At 43.5% G+C, this 15,022-nt stretch overlaps 1 protein-coding gene and 1 pseudogene across 4 annotated transcripts in view; one reads left to right on the plus strand and one right to left on the minus strand.

Moving 5' to 3' along the window:
- KAZN (kazrin, periplakin interacting protein) overlaps positions 1 to 15,022 on the plus strand; it is a 1,203,323-nt gene that overhangs the window by 20,030 nt on the left and 1,168,271 nt on the right. The window lies entirely within an intron of this gene.
- Positions 5,410 to 6,177, minus strand: LOC100583100 (annotated as a pseudogene). The gene has a single exon (XR_180237.3). The product of XR_180237.3 is annotated as a cleavage and polyadenylation specificity factor subunit 5 pseudogene (transcript).

Below are 15,022 nucleotides of genomic sequence, written 5' to 3' on the forward strand. Positions count from 1 at the left end.
GCGGCTGCTCCCCAGAGCTGCCTCTGCCAACATGAAAGGGCTTGGCTGGATGGTGGGAGAGTTTGGGGCCCTGGAAGGTCAGGAACTGATTGTGCAGCTCCATTCTTCCCAAGGGCTCCTTCTTCTCCAGCAAGGCAATTCTTACAGATTTGTAAGTCTAGTTCTCTTCTGGCCTCAGGGGAGATAAAGCCATGTTATTGCATGGCCCTGCTTTCAGCTAGGATTTCTTAAACGTTTCCAATTCATTTAGGCCAAACAAGAAACCTTGGAGGGGGTGATCCCTTTTGAAGTGGTTTTCTAACTTCGGTGTTTCATAATTACTTGGAAGGTTGTTTAAAACACAGGCTCTCAGCCCCGCCCCAGCAATTCTGATTACTGGGTCTCACTGCAGGCCTGTTTATTCAACAAGGACCCCTAGAGTTCCTGCTTCAGGTGGTTTGAGAATCATTAAACTAGTGCAGTGGTTCTTGAACTGGGATCCTTGGACCAGCATCACCTGGGAACTTGTTAGAAAGGCAGATTCTCAGGCCTCACCCAAGACCTGCCCAATCAGAGACTCTGGGAGTGAGGCCCGATAATCTGAGTTTCAGCACATTCTGGCTGGGCTAAGGCTTGAGAACCAATGTGCTAGGGTTTGCAACAACTAAAGATGCACTGAAGGAATTTCAAGCCCATAGGGATGGAGAACCAAATCCCACTAGGAATAGTCAGGGTACTAAGTTTGATTACCAATCTGGTGGCACTTGGTTTTGCTAAAAACGACAGGGAATCTACTCATGCTTAGAAATCTCACTATTGCCCTCCTGCTGTGTCTCAGGCACATCACTCTGAACTAGGGATGCTTTGTGAGCCTGGCGGTTCATTTAACCCCCTGAGCATCAATTTCCTCAACTTAAACATGGGGATAATATTATTGTTGACTTCACAGTGTTAAAACTTGTATGAATTGCACAGAACAGTACCTGGCTCAGACGCGAGCTAATAGAGCTACTGATATTTGCTAAAGCTCCTGCAGCAGGCAGCATCCTGGTGGGTGGGGTCTGTGCCTGTAATGGGATGTCACCTCCTCAATTAGGTTATGTTATACGGCCCCTATATAGCGGTGATGTCCCTCCTGTGAGTACAGGGTATTCCATTACTCCTTAGCTGACCATGGAGAGATTTTCCTGCTGACCTTGAAAAAGCAAGAAGCCACACTGTGAGAGGGCCTGGTGGCAAAATCTTAGGGCCCTTAAGAATTATGCTAAATATGGCTGGGTGTAGTGTCTCACACCTGTAATCACAGCACTTTGGGAGGCCGAATTGGGAGGATCACTTGGGCCTGAGGGAAGCTCCAGGAGCCCAAAGTGAACTTGAATGGCAGGTGGCTGCAATGGGAACCTCAGTGAGACAGCCACCAGGAAGTAAGTCTTGCCCACAGTCTGAATGAGCTTGGAAGCAAACTCTTTCTTAGAACCTCCAGATGAGAATGCATCCCAGCTGACACCTCTATTGCAGCCTGAGACCATGAGCAGGGGACCCAATTATACTGTGCCTGGATCCGTGACCCTCAGGATGGAGATAATAGATAGTGTTGCCTTTGAGCTGCTAACTTAGTGGTGATTTGTTACACAGTAATAGAAAACATACACAAATCATATGTGCGTGTAAATGTATACACATGCATGTGTATACATGCAGTTGTGTGTATGTGCAGATGTGTATATACATGCACACAGACACACATGTATACAATCTGTCTTTCCCCAGCAGGGAGGGTTTTCTTATGGTGAAACCAAAAAAATCTCAGCAACCCCTTGGGTGGATGACACAGTGCCTGGGGACTACAATACTTTTAGGAACTCATAAAATTGTTTTAATTTCTTTTCAAAGAAGAAAAAAATGTCAGCTTTGAAGCTGACAAAAATGTTTTAGTCTATAACATTAATATATTTTGTCTTCATACCAACATAGCCATGAAGTATAATTTAGAATATGTTTTATGGAGGACCCGCAATAGCAAAAGTGCTTGGGCACTTTGGTGCCCATGAACGTCATAATATGGCCCTGGTAGATGGTGAAGAGGAGTCCTGCCATCACCATGCCAATATCCTCCTCCTTCTCTGCCCACCACTAGCCCTGGGGCTGTGTGCACCAAGGTTTCTTCTCCTTCCACCCCAGCACCCTGTTGCCCTCTGCTCGCACCCTTGGTTGGAACATCTCCTATGTGGTGACCATTCCAGATGAAGGAGGAAGCATGAGAGAGGACCCACGTCATGAGGCCAAAGACCTTGCTATTCACTTTTTAGCACTAGAGAGAGAGAGAGAGAGAGAGAGAGGCTTGAGCCTGGACTCAGCTCCACCTTGTTCCACCTTCCTTATCTCTGAACACCTTCTGCATAGTCTGTGATATATTTCAATGCCCACTGCTTGCTTTGATTAGGATTCTTTGGTTGTGAACCACATAAACTAATTCTAGATGGAAAACAATACAGATGGCATTAGGGAGATTTCAGAAAATAGGAGAGGTGAAGATCCAGGCTTTGAAAAAGACTGGTGTTAGGGCAGCATTGGTAGAAGCTGTGGCAGGGGTTGGGGGCCAGGGAGTGGGGGGTTCAGACCAAGCCCCAACTAGTAAGGTCTTTGAGCCTTCACCGGCAGGATGATCAGCCCCAAATGCCTTTGGTGCTTGCATCCTGCAGGCCAGATGTGGTTTTCCAGGAGTGACGGTCCTCTTGGGTGAGGTGCAGTCATGGGCTCACCTATCCTGATGGGAGATTTGGGACCCTGGATGGAGAGTCCCACCCCAGCTGCATATGAAGGGTGAGGGATATCTCCCCAGAGAGAGGAAAGAATGACATTTGCCTGAAAGAGGAAGGGATGGCATGCAGCAGGAGTCACCTCTGATTATGTTCTGTTTCGTATTTTCTGATTGTCTCATGAGTCTGTGTCCGAGACCCCCGCTGGGACTCTAAGCATCAGGAGAGAGGGGCTGTGTCTTAGCCTGCCTGGTATTTCCCATACTGCTTAGTGTGGATGGTAGGTGCTCAAAGACTGCTCTATTAATGTTCATTTTCCCTACCCATTCAGCACCCCTATGTGCCAGGTGCTACACATTTAGAAGTGGACAGAACAGGGTCCCTGTGTTCTTGTTGCTCAGAAAATAGCAGAGAGAATTAGACATTCACCAAATCATACAAATATGTGTAAAATTACAACACAGAGCATGCTATGAAGGGGTGGCAGAGCTGTAATCAGGATAGCTGAACTGCAGGGGGAGTTCAAGAGACCCTTCGTCCCTGAACTGAAGGCTGAACTGAGATCTGCAGGCGAGCCAGATCCACCCCGGGAGCCACCGAAAGGCCTTCTAGGCACAGGAAGCCTCCTGTGGCTGGAGGCAATATGGCCTTGCTGGGGGAGCAGAATGGCGCCCCATGGTTGAGGTGAGTGGGCTCGGGGAGAATGGGGGAGAGGAGAGAGGGAGAGGCAGGGCTGCAGCTCACAAGACTTTGTACACATGTGGAGGAGGCTGGCATGCTCCATGGGTAACCATGGAAGGACTTTGAACAAAGGAGGAACTAGTCTTGATTTCTATTTGATTCGATTAAAAGAATTCTCTGGATGCCAAGATAGCCAGGCTTCCATTCCCCTTGAAGTATGTGTTTGTGTGTGTATGTGCATGCGTGCATGCATGCATGCCCGTGTGTGTAATACAAACTTAATTTGTTTAATGTAAAGTAGCTCCTACTATACATTAAAGGAAAGAAGCCATTTCTATAACATAAAAGTTCAAGGTGAAGCAGCAAGTGTTAATGGAGAAGCTGCATCAAGTTATCCAGAATATCAGGCTAAGGTCGTTGATGAAGGTGGCTACCCTACACAATAGATTTTCAATGGAGATGAAACAGCCTTCTATTGGAAGAAGATGCCATTTAGGACTTACATAGCTAGAGAGGAAAAGTTGATGCTTGGCTTCCAAGTTTCAAAGGACAGGCTGACTCTCTGGTGAGTGGCCAATGCAGCTGGTGATTTTAAATTAAAGCCAATGCTCATTTACCATTTTGAAAATCTTAGGGCCCTTAAGAATTATACTAAATACGGCTGGGTGTGGTGTCTCACACCTGTAATCCCAGCACTTTTAGAGGCCGAGTTGGGAGGATCACTTGAGCCCAGGAGTTCAAGACCAGCCTGGACAACATGGTGAGACATCATTCATACAAAAATTTTAAAAAAATTAGCTGGGTGTAGTGGTGCAGCTGTGGTCCTAGCTACTTGGGAGGCTGAGGCAGGAGGATCACTGGGGCCCGGAAGGTTGAGGCTACAGTGAGCTGTGTTCACACTACTGCACTCCAGCCTGGGTGACAGAGAAAGACCTGTGTCCTCAAAGAAAAGAAATTATGCCAAATCTAAATCTACTCCACCTGTGCTCTATACGTGGAACAACAAAGCCTGATGACAGCACATGTTTACAGCATGGTTTACTGAATTTTTTTTTTTCTCTATTATTTTTTATTCCCTCAAATTTGATCCGAATTTATCAGTATTTTTTAAAGTTTTTAAAATTTCATATTTTTCTCTTAACCTGACAAAACCTGTCCTCTGCCTTGCCCCCAGTTTTCAGTTGATTCACATTATTCCAAAAATATTTGTGAAGGCTGTCATTTGCTAAAACCAAATTTTCTTCGCTATGTATATAACTTCAAGTTAATTGAATATTTGTGCAGTCTCAGAGTTCAAAACCTAATACCTCCAATTTTAGAAATTTCCTTCACAGATCACTATTTTTACCATGCCTTTAAGAATAAGACACGTAATTGCGCAACAGCACAAATAATACCCCCATTATGTGAAGAAAACTCTGAGCTCTAAATGAGTCTCTTCTTATACCAATTCCTATGACTGCTGATCAAGCCAATTTTAATAGTTTCCTATATGTTTAAGGTCTGTTGCTCGCAAACCAAGGCCTGGATGCTTATAAAATATACTGGTCAGTGAATTGTACTGGGAGTTCTCTGCAACACAATTCATTTAGGAGTTTCACCTTGGCCTCAAACAGACAAACATAGTCTTCAAAAGTAATGGAAGCTCTTCGTCACAAAAATCTAATACAGTCTTGGAGCATGTGCCCAAGAATGGTATCAAAGCAAGGGTCCAATAAACTTGACTGACCTAAACCTGTCATTGTGTTGTAACATTCACCATCCTAAGGTGGGGGGAAAAATGATCCTCACCTATAAGAATTTTAGAAGTTTAATGAGAAATTAAAATAAAGACATCCATTTTCTTTAATGTTGTACAAGAAAGTATGAGTAGAACCAGAAGTAAATAAACATTATCACATTTGTTTCCACCACTATCTAGTTCTTCATACTAATTTTACTATTCAAACAATAGAGATTTAGGGGTCGCAAAAGAGATAAAACCAAAAATCTTTTCTACCACATTTATTCTACACTGTTTGTAGCTGTGCTCACAGAGACAAGTGGCTTCTTTTACTTTTCCACTGCGCAGGAATTCAGTTGTATATAAAATTGAACCTTCTCAACAGCTGAGGGAGACTAGAAATGATGGGTCCATATCCTGGTGCATTGTCATACAATTCAAACAATGGTGCAGCTACCAGCTTGTAATTTTTAGGGACTGCAAACAAGGCTTTTTCTTGAAGCTGAACCAGAAACAACTTCTTATGTTCCTTAGGCTTTGTAATATGTGCAGGAATATATGGATACTGAGGGGGTTCAAAATTTGGTCTCCACCAGCTACCAATGCAGCCATCAATGACCCAGTCTTGCAAAACTCCATCCTGACGACCCAGTATCTCTGTCATTAAGCATTTTAGTCCTTCAACTTCATCTTCTCCTCGGTTAAGTTCACCACCAGGTAGTTTGAAGAAAGTTGTTCCCAGCTGCAGCAGTAACACATGGGGTAGCCGGTGCTCATGTACAATCAGAACCCCTTCTACAGTCATCCTCATTCCAATTTTATCAAATTCTTCCCTCATGCGCTGAAATCTGGCTGCAACAGAGCTGTCCTTCTCGTAGAGGGGCTCTTTTGTACCAAAAGTTTAATTGGTAAGAGGGTACAGGTTGATGATGCGCTCCAGGGTGAGGGGCTTGGTCTGCTGGATGTACTTGTTGCCGAACTGAGTGACCCCCGGGGCCAGCCGGTCTGCGAGCGATTGGGTGGTACCACAGACATGCTGGCGAGCTCCCGGGCTGGTGGCGAGCAGAAAGTGGCAGGCAGGGGAGACTTTCCCCGTGCGGGAAGCGGTTATCTGCGATCCCCTCAGCGGCTACTGCCCACCATTAACAGGAGAGCGCAAGAGGAGGCCCTGAATATTTTAAGCCCACTATTGGGACCTACTGCTCAGATAAGATTCCTTTCAAAATATTACTGCCCATAGACAATGCACCTGGTCATCCAAGAGCTCTGATGAAGGTGTACAAGGAGATTAATGTTGTTTTCATGCCTGCTAACACAACATTCATTCTGTAGCCCACGGAACAGGGAGTAATTTAGACTTTCAAGTCTTGCTATTTAAGATGTACATTCTGTAAGGCTATAGCTGTCACAGATAGTGATTCCTCTGATGGATCTGGGCAAAGTCAATTGAAACCTTCTAGAAGGGCTTCACCATTCTAGATGCTATTAAGAACATTCATGATTTATGAGAAAAAATCAAAATATCAGCACTGACAGGAGTTTGGAAGAAGTTGATTCTAATCCTCATGGATGACTTTGAGGGTTCAAGATTTAAGGGGAGAAAGTAACTGCAGTTGTGTTGAAAATAGCAAAAGAACTAGGATTAAAAGTGGAGTCAGATTATGTGACTGAGTTATTGCAGTCTCATGATAAAACTTAAATGGAGGAGAAGCTGCTTCTTAAGTGGTTTATTGAGATGGAATCTACTCCTGATGAAGATACCATGAACATTGTTGAGATGACAACAAAAGATTTGTAATATTACATAAACTTAGTTGATAAAGAAGTGGCAGGATTTGAGAGGACTGACTTCAATTTTGAAAGAAGTTCCACTGTGTATAAAATGCTATCAAACAGCATTGCATCTTTCCTGAAAGGAAGAGTCCATTGATGTGGCAAACTTTACTGTTGCTTGTTTTAAGAAATGGCCATAGCCATTCCAACCTTCAGCAACCACCACCCCGATCAGTCAGCAGCCATCAACATCAAAGCAAGAGTACTCCACCAGTAAAAAGATTACAACTTGCTAAAGGCTCAGAAGAGCATTAGCATCTTTTATCATTTTTTTTTTTTTTTTTGAAACAGGGTCTCAGTCTGTGGCCCAGGCTGGAGCACAGTGGCATAATTGTAGCTCACTGTAGCTTTGGCCTCTTATGGTGTTAAAATGTTTTTTTTCTCTCCCTTTTTGGAATAAAATTGAGATTAGATAGTGGGCCTTCTTAATGTTCTTACTCAGCAAAGTAAACAATTAACAAACTTATCTTTGTCCACACAGGGGACCATGAAACTTTTAAAATTGAAGTACAGCATTTACTAATCAGAAGTGTAGTATGGCTCAGTGAGTTATCACAAGTGAATACATCTGTATAACCACTTCTCAGCACACAAAGTGCACTGCACTTATCTACTCTTGGAAATGCCTCATGCCTCCTTTTAACCATCTCCTCCAACTTCTCCCAAGCATGCCCTGTATCCTGACTTCTTCCAATATAGTGTAGTTTTGCCTGTTTTTGACCTTAGATGAATGGAATCATAGAATATGCTTTTCTTTCTGTCTGGCTCCTTTTGCTCAACCCATTTTGGGATTCCTCCATGTTGTGTGCAGCAGTAGTTGGCTCTTTTTCATTACTATATAGTATTCTGCTGTATGAACATATTACACACATTTAATATGTTTACACTTAATGGTCTTTTGGGTTATTTCTAGTTGGGACTATTATGAAAAGTACATGATAATGCATTCTTTTTCAGGTTTTTTTGGTGTACATGTACACATACTCCTAGGAGTAGAACTGGATCATGGATGTGCCTGTGTTCAGCCTTCAAAAAGATATTTAAATTGGCCATTTGGACATCTGTTGTCAAGTGTTTGTTCAAGGCTTTTGTCCATTTCTGTATTGGGTTATCTGTGTTTTCCTTATTAAATTTTAAAAGTTTATATATAGTGTGCATGCCAGTCTTTGGGGCATATGGATGGTGGATGTGGCTTGCCTTTTCACCCTCTGACATTGTTGATGAGCAGAAACTTCCTATTTTAATGTAATCCACAATATTAATATTTTTCATAGGCCACCACACCCAGCCTATGTTATCTTTTAGAAGCTTTATTGTTAACCTTTTATATTTGGATCTAAAATCTACCTGAAATTAATTTTTGTGTATGGTGTGAGTTAGGGGTCATGATTCTTTGTTTTCTGTATATCCTATTGTCCCAGAGCCATTTATTAAAAATGTTTATTTTGCCAAGGTGGGTGGATCACAAGGTCAGGAGTTTGAGACCAGCCTGGCCAATATGGTGAAACCCCATCTCTACTAAAAACACAAAAATTAACTGGGGGTGGTGGCATGTGACTGTAGTCCCAGCTACTTGGGAGGCTGAGACAGAACAATCACTTGAACCAGGGAGGTGGAGGTTGCAGTGAGCTGAGATTGTGCCACTGCACTCCAGTGACACAGCGAGACTCTGTCTCAAATAAAAAAAAAAAAAGGTTATTTTTCTGCCCCATGTTCTGAAGTGCTCTTTTTGCCATGAATCAAGTGTCCATCTATATGTGGTCTGTTTTGGACTCTATTCTGTTCTTTGATCTGTTTACCTGTCCTGTACTCACACCACACTGTTTTAATTACTTTGGGGTATCAGGCTTGCTATTCAAGAGTGTAAGTCCTCTAGCTTTGCTTCAGATCTGACTGGTGAAGTTGGCAGGCTCACCATGTATACATGTTGTAAGAGTTAAAAGAAGAAAGAAACATGAAAAGTGGCTCAACAGTCAAAGACAGGTTTATTTTGGAGAATAAACCTGAGAGGGGCTTCTGGCTGGTTTCGGTCAGGAGCCTTCTCTCTTACAAAGGATATTTAAGGGTTTAGGGAGGGAGAGCTTATCGCGGGCTCAGAATGTTTCTGTGTAGAGGAGTTTTATTGAGGGGTTGGGATGTCTCTGGTTGGAGGGGAGGTTATCGTGGGGCTGGCATGTTTTTGGTCAGAGGGGAGTTTATTTCAGGGTTGGAATGTTTCTGGTCAAAGTTGTCACTTGTGGTTTATGGTCACACTGACATTGGCCATTAGGCTGATGTTTTTGGGCTGGATTTAAGTGGTTTTCAATCACCTAAATTGGTGGTGTTTGTCCAAGATGGCGATGCTCCTGCGCTGTCACATGTCAGATGTACAGCTCAGAGGAATGTGCACATAGCATCTGGAATGGCAATAAACTGACTTTTCTGTGTGCTCTCTGTGTCCCAGACCCATGCTAAGTCATCTATATACATTGTTTCAGTTATTCTTTGAGGTCCTTGTTATCCATGGATGACTGATATTGGAAAAGGTCTCTCAAACTTAGATTGCCTTGATTGTTCTTGGTGTTTTTTAAATTCCATAATACATTTTATAATTAGTTTATCAATGTTCACAATGATATCTAAATGTAATTTGATGTTTTATTGATTCATGGTCAGTTTGAGAATAGACATCTTTTCAGTATCAAATCTAGTGCAAGGGTCAGCAAATTTTTTCTGTAAAGATCCTGATAGCAAATATTTCTGGCTTTGCAGACCGGATGGTATTTGTCACAGTACTCAACTCTGTCACTGCAGTGTGAAGTAGCCATAGGCAATATGCAAGAAAATGAATGTGGCTGTGTTTCAATAAAACTTTATTTACAAAAAGATGCAGTGGGTCAGATTCAGCCTTGGGTTATAGTTTACTGACATCTGTTCTAATCCATGAGCATGACTTCCAAGTTCTTTCATATCTGTGAAATCAAGCAGTCTGGGGATCATATCCTGTTATCGTCATCCTTTGTAATCTTTCCTCATGCTTCCATCCTGCCTTGCACTATAGTTGTTTGCATTTTTTTTTGAGATGGAGTCTTGCTCTGTTGCCCAGGCTGGAGTGCAGTGGCATGATCTTGGCTCACTGCAAGCTCTGCCTCCTGGGTTCATGCCATTCTCCTGCCTCAGCCTCCCGAGTAGCTGGGACTACAGGCACCTGCCACCACGCCTGGCTAATTTTTTGTATTTTTAGTAGAGATGGGGTTTCACCGTGTTAGCCAGGATGATCTCGATCTCCTGACCTTGTGATCTGCCCGCCTCAGCCTCCCAAAGTGCTGGGATTACAGGTGTGAGCCACTGTGCCCAGCCCCAGTTGTTTGCATTTTTATTGGAATCTATGATCAGGTCATGAGTCATTGAAGAGCACGGACTGGGTTTTTTCCATGTGTCTTTTCCCTTTGGTGCTGTATACAGTGTCTGACACATATACTGGTGCATTAAGTTACTAGGGTCTGAATCTGATGTTGAAGAGAAACTGGGAAAGTATGGGGTTTAGAAGCTCACCCTTAGGTGCCTGGGCCCTGGATTTCTCTGCCTTTTCTGTAGTGCTTTTGGGAAAATCCATGGCACCAAGACTTGGCTCTGTCTATTCTTTACAGATCATCGGTCTCCTCGCCCCCAACTCTTGTATTTTTCCAGTAAAGTTCTGTATCCTGTGAAGATACGGAAAGATCATGTATGTATTAGACTTTGGGCCACTTGAAAGCTACGTCTGTGTTTACTGATCCCCTGGCCTCTAACATAGCACTTCATGAGTTTTGAATGAATAAAGGGACTAACAGAAGGAGAAGGTTATTTCTGTTTCGTGGAAATCCCTTGGAAATATCTCTTGTGGTCGCATTTCTATCAGGATGGCTACACTTTGCATCTGGCTTCCTAGGAGAAGGGTTTATTTGGGGCTCCTTTTTCAGCACCACCTGGCAGAGCTGCCTGTGCTTGCTGTGCTTGGAGTTTTTGCTGAGGTCTGCCCCTGAATGGGAAGGATGGGAATCGTGGCTGAATGCATCTGGGGTTTCCTTCTCTCCCAGATTTACAGCTTTAAAGGCACCCTGAGAAAGCATGACTCATCAAGTCACAGTCTTGGAGGCTCTTGGGACCAATCAGGGCAGCTGGCATGAAGACACCCTGTCCAGCTTTAGAGTCAGTGGCGGGATCACCTTCCAGAATTCACCAGTGCAGCTCAGAAATCTGGCTCTTTTGGAATGTTTTTTTTCTTACTTTTGGTTGTATTTTGTAAAGTTGTACCATTTTATTTCTGTAGTTTAGTGTTTAGAACATTCGTCAGCACATAGTAGATGGACAAGGACTTAGAACCTAACTAATGAGGTTGATGGGCTCGCCAGTTGCACAGGTCAGAAGGACAGCTCAGGGGATGTGCACACAGCAGCTGGAATGGCCATACAGTCGACTTGGAGCAACCTGGGGGTTAGGAGTACTGGCATCTTCCTCCTGGGCAAAAATCCATGTATAAGTTTTGGCTTTCCAGAACTTAACTACCAATAGCCTACTGCTGACTGGGAAGCCTTACCGATAATATACACAATCAATTAGCACATATTTTGTAGGTTATATGTATTATGTACTATATCCTGACAAGATATAAAAAGCTAGAGAAAAAAAGGTTATTAAGAAAATAATAAAGAAAATATAATTACTGTGGCCGGGTGCGTTGGCTCACACCTGTAATCCCAGCACTTTGGGAGGCTGAGGCGGGTGGATCACGAGGTCAGGAGATTGAGACCATCCTGGCTAACATGGTGAAACCCCGTCTCTACTAAAAACACAAAAAATTAGCTGGGCGTGGTGGCGGGTGCCTGTAGTCCTAGCTACTTGGGAGGCTGAGGCAGGAGAATGGTGTGAACCCGGGAGGCGGAACTTGCAGTGAGCTGAGATTGCGCCACTGCACTCCAGCCTGGGCGACAGAGCAAGACTCTGTTTCAGAAAAAAAAAAAAAAAAAAAAAAAAGAAAAGAAAAAGAAAATATAATTACTGTTTGTTAAGTGGAAGTGGATCATCATAAAGGTCATGATCCTCGTCGCCTTCATGTTGAGTAGGCTGAGGAGGAGTAGGACGAGGAGGGGTTGGTCTTGCTGTCTTAGGGGCAGCAGAGGCAGAAGAAGTGGTGGAGGTGGAAGGGGAGGAAAGGCAGGCACACTTGATGTCACTTTTATTGAAATATATCCTATATAAGTGGACCCATGCAGTTCAAAGCTATGTTGTTTGAAAGTCCACTATAGTTAAATCCTAGGAAATGTCCAGTTGATGTATAGTTAAATCCTAGGATTTGCTGATGGATTGAATGCTGGGGAGTGAGGGCAAGAGAAGAGTGGATGCTGACCATGTGGGTCTGCCCTGGATGGCCTGTAGGACAGAGTGGCCATTGGCTGAGACAGTAGAAAATGTATGGGAGGGGCAAATATGGGGTGGTGGGGAAGAGCAGTGATTTGGTTTTGATAATGTTCTCTCTGTACTTTTGTTTTTTTCATGGCTCACTGCTTCCCAGAGCCATAAACTCAATCTGCAAGCACCGGCTCAGTTATTCTTTGAGATTTTTATCATCCAAAGATGGCTAGAACTGGAAAAGACCCCTCCAGGTAAATCCATGTAAATGAAGGCTAAACATTCAAAGGTATGGCTTAAAAGATAGAAGACTTAGCAGTAAAACGGTAATTAAAAATTTTTAAATAATTTTTTGATGTAGCAAAATTTACGTGGGTATGAAGGGGACTTCAACTTCAGTAATATTTTCTTTTATTAAAATACACTGAAGCAAATAAGGTGATCATGTTTTAATTCTAGGCGGTATAGTTCTTTTTAAAAAACAGCTTTATTGAGATTTAATTTATATATTGTGAAAGGAAAATAAATCTTGGGGCCCCAATATCACTAATCTAAAGGGAAAAGTCCAGCTGGGAGCTGCTTAGGGCAAACCTGCCTCTGATTCTATTCAGTCATCCCTCTGCTCACTGAGATAAATGCATATCTGATTGCCACCTTTGGAGAGGCTAATCAGAAACTCAAAAGAATACAACCATTTGTGTCTTATCTACCTATGACCTGGAAGTCCCTTCCCCCACTTCCAGTCGTCCATCAATTGCTTCGAGTTGTCTCGCCTTTCCAGACTGAACCAGTGTTCCTCTTACATACGTTGATTGATGTCTTATGTTTCCCCAAAATGTATAAAACCAAGCTGTGTCTGACCGCCTTGGGCACATGTCATCAGGATCCCCTGAGGCTGTGTCATGGGTGCGGGTCCTCAACCTTGGCAATATAAACTTTCTAAATTCACTGAGACCTGTCTCAGATATTCAGCGTTCACAATATCATACAATTCACCCATTTGACGTGTACAATTCAATGATTTTTAGTATATTCACAGGTGTATGCCACCATCAACAAAGTCAAATTTAGAGCATTTTTATCAGCTCACATAGAACCCCATACAATTTAGGTCTCACCCACTCCATATCCCCCGATTCCTTCCACCCCGGGTGACCACTCATCTGCTTTCTGTTTCTCTGTATTTGTCTATTCTGGACATTTCACAGCGATGGGATCATTGATTATGTGGTCTTTTTGTGACTGGCATCTTACACTTTACATAATGTTTTCGAGTAATTTCAGATACAATCCGTGTTCCTGCATGTATCAGTGCTTTATTCCTTTTCATGGCTGGTATAATTCTTTATACTTTGCCATAGTTTTGAAAGAGTCACCACTTGGCAGGATAATCTAATGTGGTTATGTTGAAAGGATGTTCTTATCTGTGAGAGCTAAATAAAGTGTCAAAGGGGGATGGGAGTGTGGGTGGTTGGAAAAGGCCTCAATGTGGCAGTGACTTTTGGGCAAAGATCTGAAAGAGCTGTGAGTACCTGGGAGATGGTGCTCCAGGCAGATGGGATGGGAGGTCTAAAGACCCTGCGATAGATTAAGGAATGTCCCGGTGGGCAATGAACAAGGAGGAAATAGCAGGAAGTAAGGCCCGAGAGGCACTGAGCTGGGGTAGGCTATGGAGATCACTTGGGACCTTGTAGACTGTTGAAGGGAATTTAGATTTTGTTAGGGGTGAAAGGGGAAGCTGGGAATGCAGAAGTACCTTGACTGACATACAAGTTCAAGGACCTCTCTGGCCACCGGTTGAAAATGGACCATAAGCACTAGAGGACAAAGGCAGAGAGTCCAGGTTGGGAAGAGTGGGTATGATCATGAATTGGACTCAAGCACTGGGAGTTGCAAACAGAGTTGGGATCCATTTCAAAAATAGTGCTTGGAGGATTTGCTGATGATTGAAGTTGGGGAGTGAGGGCAGAAGAGTGAATGACCATGAGGGTCTCCCCTGGTGGCCCATAGGATGGAGTGGCTATTGACTGAGATGGTAGAGACTTGGGAGGGGCACATACAGGGTGGTTGGGGGGCAGATCGTGATTTGGTTTTGATAATGGTTTCTCTTTCCCTTTGCTTTTTTTCATTTCAAAGGATCTAGTTCTCATTTGAGTCTTCACTAATGAGTCACCTCCTAGGAAACTTTCACCGATTCTCTCCCAAACTGGGTTGGGGTCTTGCTGGCTCCGACAGCACTTCATGCTTCCCTATGCCCTGGCTCACCATACTGTTACTACCCAGAGTGGGCAGGACAAGGACACAGCAGGCTGGCTCTCTGCCCTGGCTGGCCGAGACCACCGGTGAACACTGCATCTCCCTGTCAGGAGGATAGGGGCTTACTCTTAGTGTGGTGGCAACTCTGCCTATGTGAGCTGGAGGTGCTTTCTTTTCTTACCCTGAAATTTTCAAATGCCGTGTTTAGGACAAGAATGAAGCAATGAACAGTCTCCACTTGTGTTTCTGAGTCACCCGATGGCTTCCTCCCACATTTCCCCTGCCTTTTCCCTATTTTCAAGCCCCCTTTGCACAAAGGCAGGTACACGTGTAGCCAGTGACATTGGGTCCTGATTACAGTGAAGCTTACAGGTCCTTGTTATTAATGAGTAAAAATAACCAGGCAATGACAATAAGAGAG

This window comes from Nomascus leucogenys, chromosome 24, assembly GCF_006542625.1.
Source record: "Nomascus leucogenys isolate Asia chromosome 24, Asia_NLE_v1, whole genome shotgun sequence".
Lineage (NCBI taxonomy): Eukaryota > Metazoa > Chordata > Mammalia > Primates > Hylobatidae > Nomascus > Nomascus leucogenys.